This window comes from Salmo salar, chromosome 18 (assembly GCF_965601325.2).
Source record: "Salmo salar chromosome 18, fSalSal1, whole genome shotgun sequence".
NCBI lineage: Eukaryota > Metazoa > Chordata > Actinopteri > Salmoniformes > Salmonidae > Salmo > Salmo salar.
Genome location: NC_138308.1, coordinates 19,879,051 through 19,902,831, shown reverse-complemented (window position 1 = coordinate 19,902,831; position 23,781 = coordinate 19,879,051).

The following is a 23,781-nucleotide window of genomic DNA, read 5'->3' as shown; positions in this document are numbered from 1 at the left end:
CAAAAAAATGAAATGACGACATGTCAACTTCCTTGCATTCTAATTTGCTCTCTGTTTATCATAGATGCTTCAAACAACTTTATAAAGATCGTTGACATCTAGTGGAAGCCGTAGGTGTTGCGAAATGAATCCTTTCTCACTATGGTATCTATAAAACAATGACACTAAATAGTACAGTCACAAAATTCACATTTTTTTTTTCATCTATTTTTCACAGGTTTTTGCCTGCAATATGAGTTTTGTTATACTTACAGACACCATTCAAACTGTTTTAGAAAATTCAGAGTGTTTTCTATCCGAATGTGTTAATAATATGCATATCCTAGCTTCTGAGTTGGTGTAGGAGGCAGTTAAAAATGGGCACATTTTTTTCAAAATTTCTCAATACTGTCCCCGAGCCCCAACAGGTTTTAAGGGCTTGTAAGTAAGCATTTCACTGTAAGGTCTACACCTGTTGTATTTGGCGCATGGGACAAATAATATTTGATTTGATATGCCATGGCCATCTCAGTCACCAGATCTCAACCCAACTGAATACTTATGGTATATTCTGGAGTGGTGTCTGAGACAGCGTTTTCCCCCAACCATCAACACAACACCAAATTATGGAATTTCTCACTGAAGAATGTTGTCCCATCCCTCCAACAGAGTTCCAGACACTTGTCGAGTCAATGTAGTAGTGGCCCAAAGCCCTATTAAGACACTTCATGTTGATGTTTCCTTTATTTTGGCAGTTGCCTGTAGATGAGCATGGCATACAGGCATTCAACCACTTAGTTTTTATTCGATATTGTAGGTTTTTGCATCATTACGTCAAGCTGTTTTTATCAAATCAAGACAGTTCAATGGAAACACACCGTAACAGGCAATTATCGCATCTTTTTTCTATGCGAACATTCTAAATGTCAACAACAACCACAAAAAATACAAAAATAAAATCACTGGACAAGTTAGTGTAAAACCTAGCTAGATTATCTCTCTCTCACACACACACACACACACACACACACACACACACACACACACACACACACACACACACACACACACACACACACACCACACACACACACACACACACACACACACACACACACGCACTTCAACCTTCAGTTAAGACATCCTTAACCTTCAATAAACAAGCCTTTAGTTTCATCCCAAGCTGACCTTCAACCCTTCCCCATACCCCTCAATCATCAGAAACCATCCCACTGAGCCAGCCGTAACATGGGCTGCCTACGGAGACAGCTGCAGACATGAGGAGAATACCAATGGGTTCCGACAGACAGCTGAGCTCTAGGAGGCATGCTCCTCTTATTCTATCATTCCTCATTTCAAGGGATAAATTGTCCCGATTATGTGATCTGACCAGTAAAACTCACATCCCTATTCATTTCCAAAATCTGACGTTGAAAAGAGCTACTGTAGCCATAATTAGGACATCCAGCAGACAGTTATTTAGGCAGAATCTGTGCATTTTACACCATTGAAGCTTGTAAGTGCTAAAAGTGGTTATCACGTAATAACATGAAGAGAGGAGGAGAGAGGAGAGGAGGATAGGAGGATTTAAAGGAAAAGGAGGGGAGAGGTAGGGGGAGGTTGGGAGAGAAGAGGAGTGTGAAAACATTCTTCCCTTGCATTTTTTTTAAAAAGACCAGAAGCTAGGTTTCTGGTCTAGCAATGTGTTACTGACAGAGGCTCTATGCCAGTCGTTTTTTTTGGGGCCCCTAAGTCCCCATGTTTTTTTTTAGGCATTTGGCTGTGGTCTATATAGGCAGATGATTTTTCAGGTTTCTGCATTTGAACCTCTTTCAGTCCCTGCTGTAGGGTACCAAGCTGGCCAGCAGCAGAGCCCTGTATTGGAGGATATCCATTACTCTACACAGTAATACTTCACCTTGGTTTACTTCAGTGCTGTTCTCTGGTCCCATAAGTGTGTGCTGAGCCATTCTGGGGTGACTGCACAGTGTTGGACCAACACACACACGGATGCACGCATGCATGCACACGCAAGCATACGCACACACGCAAGCATACGCACACATGCATATGCATACACAGACACACACTTCTATTTCACTTCCTTATTTTGGGAGGCTTCATACTCTGGAGAATTCTGACTTGATGAGAACTACTAAATATATACAATTTTGAATATATATATATATATATATTTTTTTTTTTACCCCCTTTTTCTCCCCAATTTCGATCTTGTCTCAGCGCGGGCTCCGTAGGTGAACTTCGAGTAATGCGTCCTCCGAAACATGACCCGCCAACCCACGCTTCATAACACCCACCTTTAAATGTATATTTTAATTAAGGAATGTGATCTAACAACCCTAGATGGGACTAGGCTACTTGAGTGCAAACAGCAAAATATATATATGATTTATATCATGCATATTATGAGCATTTTGGTTGGTACAAAGGTTTTCATGGCCAAATGAGGACTGAAATAACACCAAACACAACCTTAATGATTGATATGTGTAGGCCTACCATACATTTCATTCAATTATTCATAATCATGGTAAACTATTGATGTCCCTTACAAAATCACATCTGATTGGGCACAAGCCTTTAGTAGCCCTATTAAGCTACTGCAGACCACAAAAAAAGCCTATAGGCTATATCTAACCACGCACATATGGCTGCGGTAAACTGTCAAACTCTGAAAACATGATAATTGCGCGAATGGCATATTCTATGAATAATACTCAATCACTGTGTAAAGTAAGCTATATGGCAACCTTTTCCATCATATCCTAGTTGTGACAATTTGTGGGTGATCCAAGACCCCTGTTCTGTTGTAACCGAGCAATTTCAGTTTGATCCCAAATTCAATGCAGTTCAACTCCTGACCGTCAACTGTGAAAAGCCTATGGTTCACCAGTAATGTGCATTGGCAGGTGTAATTTCCCAAGTACGATAATTGTGTTTGGAATGTCCTGTTGCAGTAGTAGCTAAACATTGGCTATACTGAACACAAAGAGCAGTCAATGTGGCACTTTATATACAGTAGGCCTACACTTTACATATTTGCCTAGGCGAATTTAGGCTATTAATTAGTTAGATAAATTCTGACAGCAACCTAAATGCAAAACATTCCCCATATTGATCCTTACCTCGAGGCACTGCTCCCGGTGTCAGACAACATTCATTAGGCAGAATTTCACTGAGTTATAAAATGAAGTATGTGTCCGGTGTATGTAGATAATATAATCCTTTCCCCGTTGTCCATCAGACGCCGTCAACCCGCGCTACTCTTCACAGCCAGAGGGGTCGAAACCGACAGTGTTTTTAGTCAGTCTCTAATCTCGGCAATACCAGGTTGCATGTCTGGTGCCTGAAATAACGGTTCACTTTCACTTATGCGGCAAAGTTCTTAGAAGGCTTTACAAGCTAAAATGTTTCCCTCGACGGAGTCTCATCTGCCGAGAGGGAGGCAGTCAGCTTTCAATGTGAGGGTTGTCGGGTGTAGGCTGCTTACCATTCCTGACAGGTGGCTAGTGTTTATACCTCCCGCTGAAGGCGCACGGCATTTACACAGACGCGTGAACAGCTCAAACCCTTCCCTGACCGGATTAGGCCTAATCCATCGTGTCGTTGTGTTTTCTGTTGAACTCTAGCACCATCCACAGCTTGCCCGGAGAGTCAGTGACAATCAAAGCATAACGTGTAATTACTGTTGGATGCACGATATATCAGTAATAGCCTACATATTTGTTAGTCAATTTACAATTGACTGTTTCTACCCAGTGGACATAAAACGTGATAAAGATATAATTTACAGTTTGAAATCTGGTCGAGATGTTTTCTAACCAGAGCACAACCTGATGAATATGTCTTTTTCATCACCTCTTTTGGAAAATACATCTTACTTTGGTTGATATGTTTTTTTGGTTGAAATCTGATTGAACTACTGACCAGTTATATAAAAGCTACTCAATTAATAGACATCAATCCATATCATATATATACACTGCTCCAAAAAATAAAGGGAACACTTAAACAACACAATGTAACTCCAAGTCAATCACACTTCTGTGAAATCAAACTGTCCACTTAGGAAGCAACACTGATTGACAATACATTTCACATGCTGTTGTGCAAATGGAATAGACAACAGGTGGAAATTATAGGCAATTAGCAAGACACCCCCAATAAAGGAGTGGTTCTGCAGGTGGTGACCACAGACCACTTCTCAGTTCCTATGCTTCCTAGCTGATGTTTTGGTCACTTTTGAATGCTGGCGGTGCTTTCACTCTAGTGGTAGCATGAGACGGAGTCTACAACCCACACAAGTGGCTCAGGCAGTGCAGCTCATCCAGGATGGCACATCAATGCGAGCTGTGGCAAGAAGGTTTGCTGTGTCTGTCAGCGTAGTGTCCAGAGCATGGAGGCGCTACCAGGAGACAGGCCAGTACATCAGGAGACGTGGAGGAGGCCGTAGGAGGGCAACAACCCAGCAGCAGGACCGCTACCTCCGCCTTTGTGCAAGGAGGAGCAGGAGAAGCACTGCCAGAGCCCTGCAAAATGACCTCCAGCAGGCCACAAATGTGCATGTGTCTGCTCAAACGGTCAGAAACAGACTCCATGAGGGTGGTATGAGGGCCCGACGTCCACAGGTGGGGGTTGTGCTTACAGCCCAACACCGTGCAGGACGTTTGGCATTTGCCAGAGAACACCAAGATTGGCAAATTCGCCACTGGCGCCCTGTGCTCTTCACAGATGAAAGCAGGTTCACACTGAGCATGTGACAGACGTGACAGAGTCTGGAGATGCCGTGGAGAACGTTCTGCTGCCTGCAACATCCTCCAGCATGACCGGTTTGGCGGTGGGTCAGTCATGGTGTGGGGTGGCATTTCTTTGGGGGCCGCACAGCCCTCCATGTGCTCGCCAGAAGTAGCCTGACTGCCATTAGGTACCGAGATGAGATCCTCAGACCCCTTGTGAGACCATATGCTGGTGCGGTTGGCCCTGGGTTCCTCCTAATGCAAGCCAATGCTAGACCTCATGTGGCTGGAGTGTGTCAGCAGTTCCTGCAAGAGGAAGGCATTGATGCTATGGACTGGCCCGCCCGTTCCCCAGACCTGAATCCAATTGAGCACATCTGGGACATCATGTCTCGCTCCATCCACCAACGCCACGTTGCACCACAGACTGTCCAGGAGTTGGCGGATGCTTTAGTCCAGGTCTGGGAGGAGATCCCTCCAGGAGACCATCCGCCACCTCATCAGGAGCATGCCCAGGCGTTGTAGGGAGGTCATACAGGTACTTGGAGGCCACACACACTACTGAGCCTCATTTTGACTTGTTTTAAGGACATTACATCAAAGTTGAATCAGCCTGTAGTGTGGTTTTCCACTTTAATTTTGAGTGTGACTCCAAATCCAGACCTCCATGGGTTGATAAATTGGATTTCCATTGATTATTTTTGTGTGATTTTGTTATCAGCACATTCAACTATGTAAAGAAAAAAGTATTTAATAAGATTATTTCTTTCATTCAGATCTAGGATGTGTTGTTTAAGTGTTCCCTTTATTTTTTTGAGCAGTATATATATGACTATTGTAGCTGGAAATGGCAGATTTTTTATGGAATATCTACATAGGCGTACAGAGGCCCATTATCAGCTACCATCACTCCTGTGTTCCAATGGCACGTTGTGTTAGCTAATCCAAGTTCATTTTAAAAGGCTAATTGATCATTAGAAAACCCTTTTTATATATATATATATATATATATATATATATACACAGTATCTCACAAAAGTGAGTATAGCCCTCACATTTTTGTAAATATTTGAGTAGATCTTTTCATGTGACAACACTAAAGAAATGACACTTTGCTACATTGTAAAGTAGTGAGTGTACAGTTTGTATAACAGTGTAAATTTGCCGTCCCCTCAAAATAACACAACACACAGCCATTAATGTCTAAACCGCTGGCAACAAAAGTGAGTACACCCCTAAGTGAAAATGTCCAAATTGGGCCCAATTAGCCATTTTCTCTCCCCGGTGTCATGTGACTCGTTAGTGTTACAAGGTCTCAGGTGTGAATGGGGAGCAGGTGTGTTAAATTTGGTGTCATCGCTCTCACACTCCCTCATACTGACTGGTCACTGGAAGTTCAACATGGCACCTCATGGCAAAGAACTCTGAGGATCTGAAAAAAAGAATTGTTGCTCTACATAATGATGGCCTGGGCTATAAGAAGATTGCCAAGACCCTGAAACTTGGCTGCAGCACGGTGGCCAAGACCATACAACGGTTTAACAGGACAGGTTCCACTCAGAACAGGCCTCGCCATGGTCGACCAAAGAAGTTGAGTGCACGTGCTCAGCGTCATATCCAGAGGTTGTCTTTGGGAAATAGACGTATGATTGCTGCAGAGGTTGAACGGGTGGGGGGTCAGCCTGTCAGTGCTCAGACCATAAGCCGCACACTGCATCAAATTGGTCTGCATGGCCCAGAAGGAAGCCTCTTCTAAAGATGATGCACAAGAAAGCCCGCAAACAGTTTGCTGAAGACAAGCAGACAAAGGACATGGATTACTGGAACCATGTCCTGTGGTCTGATGAGACCAAGATAAACGTATTTGGTTCAGATGGTGTCAAGCGTGTGTGGTGGCAACCAGGTGAGGAGTTCAAAGACAAGTGTGTCTTGCCTACAGTCAAGCATGGTGGTGGGAGTGTCATGGTCTGGGGCTGCATGAGTGCTGCCGGCACTGGGGAGCTACAGTTCATTGAGGGAACCATGAATTCCAACATGTACTGTGACATACTGAAGCAGAGCATGATTCCCTCCCTTCGGAGACTGGGCCGCAGGGCAGTATTCCAACATGATAACGACCCCAAACACACCTCCAAGACGACCACTGCCTTGCTAAAGAAGCCGAGGGTAAAGGTGATGGACTGGCCAAGCATGTCTCCAGACCTAAACCCTATTGAGCATCAGTGGGGCATCCTCAAACAGAAGGCGGAGGAGTGCAAGGTCTCTAACATCCACCAGCTCTAATGTTGTCATGGAGGAGTGGAAGAGGACTCCAGTGGCAACCGGTGAAGCTCTGGTGAACTCCATGCCCAAGAGGGTTAAGGCAGTGCTTGAAAATGATGGTGGCCACACAAGATATTGACACTTTGGGCCCAATTTGGACATTTTCACTTAGGGGTGTACTCACTTTTGTTGCCAGCGATTTAGACATTAATGGCTGTGTGTTGTGTTATTTTGAGGGGACAGCAAATTTACACTGTTATCCTGTCTGGGCTAGGGGGCAGTATTTTCACGGCCGGATGAAAAACGTACCCAATTTAAACAGGTTACTACTCTGGCCCAGAAACTAGAATATGCATATTATTAGTAGATTTGGATAGAAAACACTCTGACGTTTCTAACACTGTTTGAATGGTGTCTGAGTATAACAGAACTCATATGGCAGGCAAAAACCTGAGAAAAATCCAAGCAGGAAGTGGAAAGTCTGAGAATTGTAGTTCTTCTTTTGATTCTCTATCAAAACTACAGTATCTGTGGGGTCACGTTGCACTTCCTAAGGCTTCCATTGGCTGTCTAAAGCCTTCAGAAAGTGGTTTGAGCATTCTTCTGTCACTGGGCAGATAATAGGAGCTCAGTTTCTGAGTGGACTGCCTGGCAACAAAGGGATTGGATATGCGCAGTCATGCGAGTGCGCCGTTCCTTCTTTTTCTTCTTGAATGAATATGCTATTGTCTGGTTGGAATATTATCGCAATTTTACGTTAAAAATACCATAAAGATTGATTTTAAACAGCGTTTGACATGCTTCTAAGTACGGTAATGGAACATTTTGACTTCATCTCTGGTTCCGCGCTCGCGCATTATGCCTTTGGATAAGTGATCTGTACGCATGAACAAAACGGAGGTATTTGGACATAACTATGGATTATTTCGAAGAAAAACAACATTTCTTGTGGAAGTAGCAGTCCTGGGAGTGCATTCTGACGAAGATCAGCAAAGGTAAGAGAATATTTCTAATACTAATTCTGAGTTTAGGTTGCCCCAAACTTGGCGGGTGTCTGAATAGCTCGCCGTGATGGCTGAGCTATGTACTCAGAATATTGAAAAATGTGCTTTCTCCGTAAAGCTATTTTAAAATCTGACACAGCGGTTGCATCCAGGAGTAGTCTATCTATAATTCTTTAAATAATTGTAAATTACATTGACATGGTAAATTACAATTTTTACCTGTTGTAGGCATTGGTTTTAGCTAGATAGCTACCATTTTTACATTTTTATATCTGTTAAATTAACCCCCTAGAGTCTAAGCACTGTCTTTGAAGAACGTGTTTTGGTTCCATTTCTAACGATGTTTGTTACAGGAATGATATGACAGACGCTTAACTTTTGAACAAGATAATATTTTGTCTCTTTATTGCCTCTTTACACATTTACATTTAGATTTTTTTTTAAGTCTGCCAAGCTGTCCTTAATTGGGGGAACCTCTGTCCAGGACAATGTCCTCAGGATTATGTTTATAAAAACTTGTGAGTTTATAAAAAAATTGTTTGAATATTACAACATATATATTAGGATTAAGAAAAACTTAGCAATTTAGAGATGGGTCAAACATTGTCATTATCCTGTCTAATTTGTATAAACTCTTTCAGATAGATGACCAATTGATTGTCTCACTTCATAATGAAGAGACAGAGGAAAGAACATGCCTTTGCTACCGCTTTTAGTAGATTCTGACTGTGTTAAAGATATTTTACTCTGTTACTGTTCTGTCGTGTCCTGCATGCCCACATTATGCCAATCGTTAATTTAAAAAATAATGTATTTTTATGCTTACAGTAAGTGTCATGAAAAAACAGAACTCAGGAGGTTGATGTGTTGCGGGCTCTCTGGAAAGTCCCAAAATATGCCGCTGACGGCCATGGTGGAGAAGGACGAAAAGTATGTACAGTGCATTCAGAAAATATTCAGTCCCTTTGACTTTTTCCACATTTTGTTATGTTACAGCCTTATTCTAAAATGGAATAGATAGTTTCCCCCCCCCTCATCAATCTGCACACAATACCTCATAATGACTAATCAAAAACAGGTTTTTAGAAATTAAGAAATCTATAAAAAACAACTGAAATGTCACATTTACATAAGTATTCAGACCCTTTACTCCTGCATTGTCTTGGTTGTGTGATTAGGGTTGTTGTCCTGTTGGAAGGTGAACCTTCGCCCCAGTCTGAGTGCTCTGGAGTAGGATTTCATCAAGGATCTCTCTGTACTTTTCTCCATTCACCTTTCTGCAGATCCTGACTAGTCTCCCAGTCCCTGCCTCTGAAAAACATCCCCATGCTGCCACCATGCTTCACCGTAGGGATGGTTCCACGTTTCTAACAGTCGTGACGCTTGGCATTCAGGCCAAAGAGTTCAATCTTGGTTTCAACAGACCAGAGAATCTTGTTTCTCATAGTCTAAGAGTCCTCTAGGTGCCTTTTGGCAAATCCAAGCGGGCTGTCATATGCCTTTTTCTGAGGGGCTTCCATTTGGCCACTCTACCATAAAGGCCTGATTGGTGGAGTGCTGCAGAGATGTTTGTCCTTCTGGAAGAATCTCCACAGAGGAACTCTGGAGCTCTGTTAGAGTGACCATCGGGTTCTTCGTCACCTCCCTGACCAAGGCCCTTCTCCCCCGCTTGCTCAGTTTGGTCGGGTGGCCAGCTCTAGGAAAAGTCTTGCTGGTTCCAAACTTCTTCCATTTAAGAATGATGGAGGTCACTGTGTTCTTTGGGACCTTTAATGCTGCAGAAGTGTTTTGACACCCTTCCCCAGATTAGTGCATGGACACAATTCTTACCCACCCTTGCCAGCCCATGCCAAGCTTATCACCACCTCCCCTCCTTGCCCTCCCTTACCCACCCAGGCCCAGTTTATTACAACCTTCATATTGTTCCCCCTCCCTCCTTCTCAAACACATATACATCTACTTAGTCATCCATTCTACTTCATTCACAAACTACATACACCCTATGCCTCTGCACACCCATTCTCTCCCACCCTCCTAAACATATTCATTTTCATCCTCATTCACTCTCCCATTCATTAGCAGACACCTACCCACACATACACCCTCTCTCCAACACACACACACACACACACACACACACACACACACACACACACACACACACACACACACACACACACACATCCATAGAACAATTATTGACAATGCAGTATATATTGCTATATTTCCTCTTTTATATTGTATTTTCCATATCCATGTATCTCATTGGTATTGGCTAATTCTATCGTTACTTCCTAGAGAAGAACAGTTACTTGGGGACAAGAGTCTAGATTGTATTGGGGGAGGGGAATGGAATATTTTCTCAACTTACAATGAGTTGGTCTTGTGCATCGCTGTATGTAGCCTAGTGTGCTTATCTATTTTTTTCCACTTCTGTCTCTCTTTAGGGCACTGGACTCTCTTCCAACTGGAAAGGTTTCCTGCAACCTGTTCTGGGCTTTATTGGCGCTTCTGAACTCAATTCTCTGTATTCCCTTCCATACCCGCAGTACTGCCTGGAATCGGAGTTGAGACTTGATTCCTTTTTCCTCCAGTGACTGTCTGATCGGAATGAATTGCTGGCGTGTTTTCCTCAGCATAGTAGACAGGTCCTGGATGAATCGAAAGGACTGGCCTTAGACCTTGATCTCCTTTTCCCCCTGTGCCCACAGGTTAACACTAGAACTGTCTGGCCTTTCAGCATATAAGTACCCGCTTAGAGAACATTGCATATCAACCTGCAAGGTATGCAAACATGCTAGCTAAATAAATCCTTGATAAATAGTGCATAACCTGTTGTAAAGTATTAATTGCTTGAAGAAATATTCATGGCAATATACTGTATCAATTTAAACAATAACAATAGTTATTTGTTTAGATTGAGTCAAGGTAATGTTTTGTATAATAAAATGTAGGCCTAATAGCCTATTTTTGTTTCCCTTACAATAAAAACATTATTCCATTTGATCAACTTTATTTTAATATTTGATTAGTAACAGTTACGGTAATTAATAAAGTCCAGTTACAGCTTATTTTAACAAAGAAAAAAACGAAAAACATATAATAATATAACCAGCCTGGTGCGCAGGTGAAATGATTTGATGTATTCCTAAACAAAAGCACCAGTGCATGAACAATTGCAAAGGATTAATTGCATAAAGAAATATTTGTTAATTTGTTAATTGTATCAGACACTGTGTTGTGCCCTTATACCCATTTCTTTATGCATGAATCAATCACATCTTCTCTTTGTTTCAGGTCCACAGTCAGCACACAGCTTCAAGACTTTGTGAGCAAGCCCTACTATCAGGGATCAAGTTAAGACCCAGATGCACACTCTCGAAGTAACAATGTTTATTGTAGCAACAAGGGCAGGCAAAGACAGGTCAAGGCAGGCAGGGGTCGAAAATCCAGGGTAAGGCAAAGGTAGAGGACGACAGGTGGACTCAGGGTCAGGCAGAGTTCAGTAATCCAGAGGTGGAGCAAAGGTACAGGATGGCAGGCAGGCTCAGGGTCAGGCAGAGAGGTCAGGCGGGCGGGTACAGGGTCAGGACAGGCAAAGGTCAAAAACCAGGAGGACAAGGAGAGGCTGGGAAACGATAGGAGCTGACAGGAAAAAAAGCTGGTAAACTTGAACGAACAAGACAAACTGGCAACAAACAGAGAACACAGGTATAAATGCACAGGGGATAATTGGGAAGATGGGCGACACCTGGAGGGTGGTGGAGACAAGGACAGGTGAAACAGATCAGGGCGTGACACCTACAAACAAATCGGTTGCACTGCACACAGTTTTCATGGGCCTTGTTTCATGTGCACCTGCCAATTTGACATTGTCTTATTTTTCCAGAGTGGGAGCTGTGGTGCATGGGGAAGAGGGAGAGCAGGACTTGCTACCTTGGCAGTCTGCTTGTCAGCTGTAGCTTCTTTCTTGGCGTTCATGTGGTTCTAATGAAGCTCACATGCCAGATCCAGTAGGATGCATCGTGCGGAGGTGAAAACACTCTATTTATTTTACTTCTATACACTGTGAGTGGTGCTTTACCACTCTCCATCACTGATGTGGAGTACAGCTCCGCTGGTAAGTTGTTTTGCGTAGAGGGTGGCATCTGCCTTTCTTTGTGCACTGTTCTGAGCACGCTAGTCTTCTTTGCAATCAACTTGTTTGCCAGGGAAATTAATGTGAAGAAGTTGACAATGGTCACAATTCTGCCTTTGCCCACATAGGCTACATGAGTCTCAAAACCACAGTCTAAGACAGTCGCTCACCCGCTGGCCTGTTTTCATCTTTCCCCTGATAAGGAAAGCCATTGAGTAGGTACTTGGTTTCGACATCGGCGGCTAACCAAAACTGAAGTCACATGCACCATTATCAGTTTCTATCTCCCATTCATCCATTGATGACAGAATAACATTTTGTAATTTTATGTTCATTATATTACTACTATTTGCTTGGTAGCCAGAGCAATATTACCGTGCGAGTGGTCATGTAATGGTCATGTGCTGACAGCACGGATATTCTTGGAAAAAGGAACATTGTAATTTTGAGAGTTATTTGACAAAGGTAAGTGTCAGAATCTGCAGCTATGCTTCAGTTACTATATAGAAATTACAATGTTTTACCTGCATGTGACTCTGAAGGAGGATTTGATAAAGCGATGCTCCTTTCCCTGCATCTGTCAATAACAAAAGTGACCATCTCTTCATGTACAATTTCACAACTGACCGGCCTAATATTGCCACTCAGATTGTCAATGTAATCTTGCCTATAAACTAACTCTTATTATGTGTTAAATTTGTTTTGATGGGCCTACTATGCAGGCTGACTGGCATCGTTTGTTTCCCACTCATCAACTTGAATGGAGTCAAGGATATGTTTAGCACTATTCTAAAGGCCTACTGCAAAACATAGCATGTTTGCATTTCCTTTACAATAAATGTGAGTAGTAATAGATACAGTAAATAAAACAGTCCTGTAACAGCTTATTTTTTACAAAGTATAACGTAAAGGAGAATTCTATCAAACTGCAAAGTGTGCGGTCAAAATGAGCATCAACGCTGATAAATAGGCATAACACAAACTCATCATTTCAATAGTGTCTTTCTAAATTAAAGCAACCTCTTCACCCTCATCATTCAGTTAGGCCTAATTGAAATTTGATTGTGAAGTAACTTGCACAATTATCACCCATTCCATCCATTTGCCATTCATTCAGTGGGATGGTGTCGTTTGCTTCGCTGGATAGAGGATATGTTTTGCATTATTCTTATTAAGGTTTACTGAGCTGGCAGGTAGCCTAGTGGTTAGTGTTGGACTAGATCAAATCCCTGAGCTGACAAGGTAAAAATCTGTTATTCTGCCCCTGAACAAGGCAGTTAACCCAGTGTTCCTAGGCCATCATTGAAAATAAGAACTTGTTCTTAACTGACTTGCCTAGTTAAATAAAGATAAAATGTAGCATGTTTAAGTTTCTCTTACAATACATTTGATTAGTAATAGAGGTATAGTAAATAAAACAGTCTCATAACAGCTTAGTTTTACAAAGTAAAACATAAAAGAGAATGGTATCTACCTACAACGCGTTTGGTCAAATTATTAACATGAGTGCCAATGCTAATAAATAGGCATAACACAAACTCATTACAGTATTGTTTTTCTAAATTAAATCAACCTTTTCACCCTCATTCAGTTAGGCCTAAATTGAATTTGATTGTGAAGTAAGTTGTACAATTATCACCCACTCCATCTATTTGTCATTCATTCAGTGGGCTGGCATCATTTGCTTAGCTAGATAGAGCCAAGGATGGGTTTTGCATTATTCTAAAGGAGCTACCGCAACAAGTAGCATGTTCTAGTTTCCCTTACAATACATTTGATTACTAATACAGTTTTAGTAAATACAACCAGTGGCGACCAGTCATTCAGGGCTGGTGGGGCAGAGCCACATTTCTAACAACAAAAAAAGCTTGCCTGTTTTGCATGTTATTTTGGCATTAAGTGTTTCATATCTGTTTGCAAACAATGTAAAAAAAAATATACAGAATTGAGTTAATAAAGCCGCATACAAACATGGTCTCTTTTTTGTTTTCTTGAGTAAGGCAGTTCCAAAATACAGGTGTTTCTGTGGTGGTGGGGCAAGCCAGCAGAAAATATGGAGTGTTGCGCTGTGATTGGCTGTGTTCTGTCACTCATGGGGACACTACCTCACTGCCAAGTCTAAGGGTAGAGCTCTAAAATTCTAGCCCCTTGGGTGTTGCCATTGAGTTACATTATAAGTGTCCATCCAAGAAAGCTCAAGGTCATTGGACACAAATAATATGACATCACATATCTACAGTAGCTTTGGTGTCAAAATCATACTTTCAAAATCTTAGCAAGCAGTCATCATCATGAATCATGTCGACAATGCTGGCAAATCCTTTTTTAATCCTTGTCATATGAAGAGAAATTATGAGGAGAAATTATAGATAAAATGTATTGATGCACATCGGCAATTGAACATAAAAACTTTACACAACAAGTTGAAAATCGCTAATTGAACAATGAGTGGTTAGGAAGGAATCAGTGGCTAACTGCAAGCTTTGCAAAGCAATCATTAGCCAACTATTCAGTGGAGTGGCTGTTTGGTCCCAAGTCTAAGATTAAGGGTCTATTTTCCTAGTTTAAAATGATAACAATGCTGTCAATGAAGCATTATTTGTGCCGCGCTCAAAACAACTTAACTCTGAACTGCAAAATATGACTTTGGTGAATTCAAGGTAACTGGGAACTCTGGAAAAATGAGCAATGACTGGGTAAATAAGTTTTGAACTTTCATCCAACTCGGAATTGTAACTCGGGAACTCGGGCCTCTTTCTAGAGCTATGCCATGACGTCATCATGATTTGACTGCTGTTGGGACAGCTTTATGTAGGCCCTAACAGTTTGTGGGCACGGTTTGTCACGTTATAGTGCAATTAATGTATTGTTTAGTGTTGTGTAGTGGCTTTGCTGGCATGCATCCCACATGTAATCTTTTTTGCCCCACCAAGCGTTACATGCTAAAATTGCCACTGCATAAACAGTACCGTAACAGCTTTTTTTTTAGAAAGTAAAACGTCAAACCGCAAGGCCTGCGGTCAAATTATGTGCTGCTGATAAATAGGCATAACACATACTCATTACACTATTGTCTTTCTAAATTAAATCAACCTCTTCACCCTCCTTATCATTCAGTTAGGTCTTTATCTTCATATGGGCAGCGTCCCACCTGGCCAACATCCGGTGAAATTGCAGAGCGCCAAATTCAAAATACAGAAATAGTCAAATTAAACATTCATAAAAATACAAGTGTTATACATCGGTTTAAAGATTAACTTCTTGTTAATCCAGCCGCTATGTCAGATTTCAAAAAGGCTTTGCGGCGAAAGCATACCTTGCGATTATCTGAGGACAGCGCCCCGCTTACAAAACCATACAAACATTTTACAACCAAGTAAAGGAATTACAAAAGTCAGAAATAGCGATACATTTAATCACTTACCTTTGATCTTCATATGGTTGCAGTCACAAGAGTCCCTGTTACACAATAAATATTCGTTTTGTTCGATAAAGTCCCTCTTTATGTCCCAATAACTCTGTTTTGTTGGCGCATTTTGTTCATTAATCCACTGGCTCAAATGCGGAAACGACATACAGACGAATACATCCTAATAGTTCCGGTAAAGTTTGTCGAAACTTGTCAAACGATGTTTATAATTAATCCTCAGGTTGTCTATTGTCTAAATAATCGATAATATTCCAACCGGACAATAGCGTCTTCAATAGGACGGAAAAACAACGAACGGCGCACAATTGGTCACGTGCGCAAACTAGCTCTGGTTCATTCTACAGTCCCCTTAGAAAATGGTCTCATTCTTCCTCATTTTTCAGAATACAAGCCTGAAACAATGTCTAAAGACTGTTGACATCTAGTGGAAGCCATAGGAACTGCAATCTGGGTACTATCCCGTTACATACTGTATAGGCATTCAATAGAAAAGTACCCACATCAAAAATATCCCACTTCCTGGATGGATTTTCCTCAGGTTTCCGCCTGCCATATCAGTTCTGTTATACTCACAGACATTATTTTAACAGTTTTGGAAACTTTAGAGTGGTTTCTATCCAGTACTACCATGCATATGCATATTCTAGCTTCTGGGCCTGAGTAACAGGCAGTTAACATTGGGCATCTCATTCATCCAAAAATGAAATTGTGAATTAAAGCACACAATTATCGCTCATTCCTCCAATTATCATTCATTCAGTGAGGAGAGAGAGACGCATTAGCGCCTGGCTGGGTCCCAACGTCCTATAGCACATTGTCTTGGCGGATTAAGTTAGGAATAGGCGTGAAAAAAACAGGTAGTAAGGCTCCAAATACTTTTCTGTTTGTGATTTTAAATTCTGACAAATGAGCAGTGTAAAATACAAACATTTTAGGAAAAGTTAGGGAAGGAGCTGGACATAGCTTTCTTTCGCAGATTTTTGAAATGGCCGTTGGCTTATGGCATTTCTAGTGTACGTTCCGCTAGCGGAACGCCTCACCAATATCCAATGGTAGACCGTGGCGCGAAATACAAATACCTTAAAAATGCTATAACTTCAATTTCTCAAACATATGACTATTTTACACCATTTTAAAGACAAGACTCTCGTTAATCTACCACATTGTCCGATTTCAAAAATGGCTTTACAGTGAAACCAAAACATTAGATTATGTCAGGAGAGTACCCTGCCAAAAATAAATCACACAGCCATTTTCAAAGCAAGCATATATGTCACCAACAGCTAAATGCAGCACTAACCTTTGATCTTCATCAGATGACACTCCTAGGACATTATGTTATACAATACATGCATGTTTTGTTCAATCAAGTTCATATTTATATCAAAAACCAGCTTTTCACATTAGCATGTGATGTTCAGAACTAGCATACCCACCGCAAACTTCCGGTGAATTTACTAAATTACTCATGATAAACTTTTACAAAAAACATTATTTTAAGAATTATAGATACAGAACTCCTTTATGCAATCGCGGTGTCAGATTTTAAAATAGCTTTTCGGCGAAAGCACATTTTGCAATATTCTGAGTAGATAGCTCGGCCATCACAGGCTAGCTAATTTGACACTCACCAAGTTTGGTGCTCACCAAACTCAGATTTACTATAAGAAAAATTGTATTACCTTTGCTGTTCTTCGTCAGAATGCACTCCCAGGACTTCTACTTCAACAACAAATGTTGTTTTGGTTCGAAATAATCCATAGTTATATCCAAATAGCTCCGTTGCGTTCATGTCAGTATCCGAAGGTTGACGCGCGGGTGCATTTCTTGACAAAAAAATTCAAAATATTCCATTACCGTACTTCGAAGCATGTCAAACGCTGTTTAAAATCAATTTTTATGCTATTTTTCTCGTAAAATAGCGATAATATTCCAACTGGGCAACGTTATATTCATTCATAGACTGAAAGAAAAACATGGAGTCGTCTCGTCCACGCGCACCCCACTGTCATTGTTCCCTGCCTGACCACTCACAAAAACTCCTGCTTTTTTCGCCCAGAGACTGCAGAGACGTCATTCCGCTTTTTGCCGCCTTCTGAGAGCCAATGGAAGCCTTAGAAAATGTCACGTTACAGCAGCGATGCTGTATTTTTGATAGAGATGCCCTAGTAGGACAACAAATTGTCAGACAGGGCACTTCCTGTATGGAATCTTCTTTGGTTTCGGCCTGCCATATGAGTTCTGTTATACTCACAGACACCATTCAAACAGTTTTAGAAACTTTAGAGTGTTTTCTATCCAAATCTACTATTATATGCATATTCTAGTTTCTGGGTGGGAGTAGTAACCAGATTAAATCGGGTACGTTTGTTTTCCGGCCGTGAAAATACTGCCCTGCAGGTTTTCAGCGTTCTTTTGCTTCACGCCAATCCAATGGCATTAATCCAGATGCTCCGGTGATATATCCACGCCAAGGTCCTCCGATATCTGCTTCATCAGCTAGCTGGAAAGGTTCCCTTTTTCCCCATCTTCCGGTAGGGCAATATTCGTATTATTTTGTCTCAATCTGTTTTCTAGTTGATCCAGTTCATCTTTGTTTCCAGAATTCCAATTTTGTTGTCTTGTTCGTCAAGGAACCTGCCCTGTATATGCATATCTGACACGATAGGCTCTAGTTTCTTTTCGAGCAAATCTACTTTTTTAACAACTGATTGTAACAGTTTGTTTGTTTGTTTTTCGTGAGCATTTTAGTTATGTTTTCCTGGCTATCCTTGTCTTTCCCTCTAAAGTAAGCCATGGCTTGTTGGGTTCGAGTCTCAGTGTCACTTCACTCACAGATTGGTTCGCTGTTGTGTATGTCTGACAGCTCATTCTCTCCCGGTTGCTTGGGGATATATTGATCTATTGATTTTAAAGGCTTAATTTAAACTATGTTGTCTGGTTCTACATATTATCATAGTTAGCTCCGGTTTGTACCGTCATTATCTCCCCATGCATCCCGTTGGTATGCGCACGCACTCCCTTGCGCTGATTATCTTCACTGCAGATCTGACCCATCACTTGACTCTTCAACAGGGCCACTATGCTCCAGATTGCCTTCCATGCTCAGAGGTCCTTGATGAGGATCCACCCCATCACACCACTCTTATTAATCATTAATCAAATGAAACAATGGGGCTTTATATACTCTGTGTCCCAGTCTTTCTATGCATGTAATGTCTGTGGGTGAATTATGAAACAATTACTATATGCAGATGTGTGAAAAATTATGATTTAGATTTGTTTTTGCCATTGCTTGATCTATTTTAAATGTAATAATGTTGCAGATTAACTTTATTTGGTTACTATAGAAATGTAATGAACAATATTGCCAATATCCAACTTTGGCCTCTATAAACTAAAAGGTTAGAACCCTTTTTGGGTTCCAAAAACCTATGTGGAACCAAAAAGGCTTCTCCCTGGAACCTTTTTTTCTAAGAGTATAGGTAATAAGCAGTGGTGTAAAGTACTTAAGTAAAAATACTTTAAGTACTACTTAAGTCGTTTTTGGGGGTATCTGTACTTTACTATTTATATTTTTGACAACTTTTACTTCACTACATTCCTAAAGAAAATAATGTACTTTTTACTCCATACATTTTCCCTGACACCCAAAAGTACTCGTTACATTTTGAATGCTTCGCAGGACAGGAAAATGGTCCAATTCACGCACTTATCAAGAGAACATCCCTGGTCATCCCTACTGGCTCTGATCTGGCGGACTCAATAAACACAAATGCTTTGTTTGTAAATTATGTCTGAGTGTTGGAGTGTGCCGCTGGCTAGCCGTAAACAATTTACAACAAGAAAATTGTGCCGTCTGGTTTGCTTAACATAAGCAATTTGAAAATGTACTTAGACTTTTGATACTTAAGTATATTTTTGCAATTACATTTACTTTTGATACATAAGTATATTTAAAACCAAATACTTTTAGACTTTTACTCAAGTAGTGTTTTACTGTGTCGTTCACTTTTACCTTAATAGGAAAGGACTCAAGTATCTACTTTTACTCAAGTATGACAATTGGGTACTTTCTCCAACACTGGTAATAAGGCGTAGTCAGGTGGTCACTATCAGGTTATGATGAGGTCTTAACTATGACCAGTAGGCTACATAATGTAACACATAATATAGGGGTCACAATTATGACCAGCTGGTCGTGTGGAGGTCAACCAGTTTTGCGACCAGAATAAGACGTCATAAAAAGATGTCATACTGATATCGTTTCAACCAGGTTTTACCCACTGGGTATTTCAATGAAATCTATTTTGATACACTATGTTGCTTAGGCATCCATATCTGTGTTGATTTCTATGTTTGTTGTTGGTGCATTTTTTTGTGGAACTCTTTTAATTTCATTGTCAATTCTTCACCATTCTCCCAGGGCGTGGCCCAGTGATAGTGAAAAAAGTAACGCTCTCTTTACTTTGAAAGCATTTTCTACAACAGGTTGGTAAACTGTTGAGCAAAAGTGTTTATCCTCCTCTACCCCACTGCATGGGCCCAACAATTGTAGGCTAATTGACCAGGAATTGAACTCACCCATCAAAGACAACTTGAACACACAGAGCAGAAGCCTTTAGGGCATGAGCTTCCAGTAATGTATATCCTCTGCTCATGAGCTAATGTCTATCAATCAAGTCGTAAATTAGTCTATTGACTCCCATTCATCAGCTTTGGCATCATAAGCTACATCAGTCAATAAACAAAGCGTTGAAACCACATGATTTCTTATCAAATATGCTCCTTGTGTTTGAGTTACCAAAAACCCTGTTCACAAACAGTGCAATGCTCTGCATAATACTTACCCATAATTTAGGATTGAAAGGATCAGTTGTGATTTGTGTATATATCCCTGTCATTATTGCAAATCTCACCAGACACAAAGACACGGCAAACTTTGCAGCAAGTGTATTAGTGAAAAGAGCTGAATCTGCATATGATTCTATAACAACTAGCCTATAATACCCTGTTTCATCTATTCCTGACCCTGTCTAAATCCATCAACAGACTCAGATGGAAAGATTTTGATACGTAGGTAAAATTAGGTAACATCAGCATTTTTTTTGCTTTGATGCACCTCTCTCTCTTTCTCTTTTCCAATGTTTCTCTCCACTTGTGCTCTGAGTCCTGACCGTGCTCTTTGGCCATGGAAACCTCTGGGCCCTAGTTTATAGACTATGATAACTTATATTCTTGGTAAGGAAAAACACAAAGGCCTGTGTATTGTCAGTGGCATTTGGGCAGCCACAACTGTATCTCGTCTAACTCCTGTAACCATGCGCACGTCTCCACACTCATATTCTGACACTCAAGTTTACGGACGACTTGGAGAAGAATGAATAATTAAACAACCACCCACCCCAAAAGCAAGACAAGAAATTAGAACAATCATGAATTATGAATTATGTTATTGTCTGACTGAATATTGTAGCTGGCATACATTCTCTGTGTGAAAGACAACTATGACAACACTAAACATGACCTGACACATTAAATAAACATTTCTGCTGGATTTTGAACAATGATCCAATCTGTTTCACATTCTCTGACGTTGTTTTGTAACAATAGTTATTTCAACATCCACACCCAATCAAAGGTATTCTGAATAAAGAGGATAGTACATCGAGGGTAAGGTACAACAGTGAAGGGAACACACAACAAAAGTAATGCAGCATGTTCAGAAGCTGGGACAGATTGCATCAAACATTAGTTATGTCTCGCTAAAAACAACTTTTTGAATGAATCATACTATCCTGTGAATGTAAAGTCCTCAATATGTCAGAAGGTAAAAGTCCTAACTCACTGTTCTCAAAGTGATGACCCAGTAAGCGTTACATCTGAGTTGGCAAATGACTCTTTACTGTTGGAGTACATGAAGTGCAGTGCAGAGGCAAGTGAACCAGGTCAAGAGGAAATAGAGGGGCAGCCACACACCTCATAGCCTCGCTCACTTTAGCATTTAGATAATCACCAGGGCATGGAAACAACAACAAGAGGAATTTTAAATTGCTACAAGCTAGAGCCTTTCATTTGGAGTTATTGTGAGAATAGTGGGTAAAAGAGCATGCAGTCTGGCTTCACAGGGAGTTGAATAATGAACTCTAAACAAAAGCAGCGAGTGCAAAGTGTTCTCCTACTGCGATCCCTGGGCCGCCTTGGCGTTCTCACTCAATTAAGCATCAGGAGTAAGCCAGTAGAGCCTGGAGCTTCTGGCCTTCAAGCCAGGGTGGTAGGGGAGAGGGAGATGGATGTGGTGGGTGAGGGATGAGGGTAGTGTGGGATGTACAGTGGCTTGCGAAAGTATTCAACCCCCTTGCCATTTTTCCTATTTTGTTGCCTTACAACCTGGAATTAAAATTGATTTTTTGGGGGGGAGGGTTGTATCATTTGATTTACACAACACTTTGAATATGCAAAATATTTTTTATTGTGAAACAAACAAGATATAAGACCCAAAAACTGAAAACTTGAGCGTGCATGACTATTCACCCCCTCCCCCCCAAAGTCAATACTTTGTAGAGCCACCTTTTGCAGCAAGTACAGCTGCAAGTCTTGGGGTATGTCTCTATAAGCTTGGCACATCTAGCCACTGGGATTTTTGACCATTCCTCAAGGCAAAACTGCTTCAGCTCCAAGTTGGATGGGTTCCCTGGTGTACAAAAATCTTTAAGTCAAACCACAGATTCTCAATTGGATTGAGATCTGGGCTTTGACTAGGCCATTCCAAGACATTTACATTTTTCCCCTTGAAACCACTCAAGTGTTGCTTTAGCAGTATGCTTAGGGTCATTGTCCTGCTGGAAGGTGAACCTCCATCCCAGACTCAAATCTCTGGAAGACTGAAACCGGTCTCCCTCAAGGATTTCCCTGCATTTAGCGCCATCCATCATTGCTTCAATTCTGACCAGTTTCCCTGTCCCTGCCAATGAAAAACATCCCCACAGCATGATGCTGACACCACCATGCTTCACTGTGGGGATGGTGTTCTCAGGGGGATGAGAGGTGTTGGGTTTGCGCCAGACATAGCGTTTTTCTTCATGGCCAAAAAGCCAAATTTTGGTCTCATCTGACCAGAGTACCTTCTTCCATATGTTTGGGGAGTCTCCCACATGCCTTTTTGCAAACACCAAATGTGTTTGCTTGTTTTTTTCTTTAAGCAATGGCTTTTTTTCTGGCCACTCTTCCATAAATCCCAGCTCTGTGGAGTGTACGGCTTAAAGTGGTCCTATGGAAAGATATTCCAATCTCCGCTGTGGAGCTTTGCAGCTCCTTCAGGGTTATCTTTGGTCTCTTTGTTGCCTCTCAGATTAATGCCCTCCTTGCCTGGTCTGTTTGTTTTGGTGTGCGGCCGTCTCTTGGCAGATTTGTTGTGGTGCCATATTCTTTCCATTTTGTAATAATAGATTTAATGGTGCTCCGTGGGATGTTAAAAGATTCAGATTTGTATAATAACTCTACCCTGATCTGTACTTCTCCACAACTTTGTCCTTGACCTGTTTGGAGAGCTCCTTGGTCTTCACGGTGCCACTTGCTTGGTGGTGCCCCTTGCTTAGTGGTGTTGCAGACTCTGGGGCCTTTCAGAACAAGTGTATACAGTGCCTTGCGAAAGTATTCGGCCCCCTTGAACTTTTCGACCTTTTGCCACATTTCAGGTTTCAAACATAAAGATATTAAACTGTAATTTTTTGTGAAGAATCAACAACAAGTGGGACACAATTATGAAGTGGAACGGAATTTATTGGATATTTCAAACTTTTTTAACAAATAAAAAACTGAAAAATTGGCCGTGCAAAATTATTCAGCCCCTTTACTTTCAGTGCAGCAAACTCTCTCCAGAAGTTCAGTGAGGATCTCTGAATGATCCAATGTTGACCTAAATGACTAATGATGATAAATAGAATCCACCTGTGTGTAATCAAGTCTCCGTATAAATGCACCTGCTCTGTGATAGTCTCAGAGGTCCGTTTAAAGCGCAGAGAGCATCATGAAGAACAAGGAACACACCAGGCAGGTCCGAGATACTGTTGTGGAGAAGTTTAAAGCCGGATTTGGATACAAAAAGATTTCCCAAGCTTTAAACATCCCAAGGAGCACTGTGCAAGCGATAATATTGAAATGGAAGGAGTATCAGACCACTGCAAATCTACGAAGACCCGGCCGTCCCTC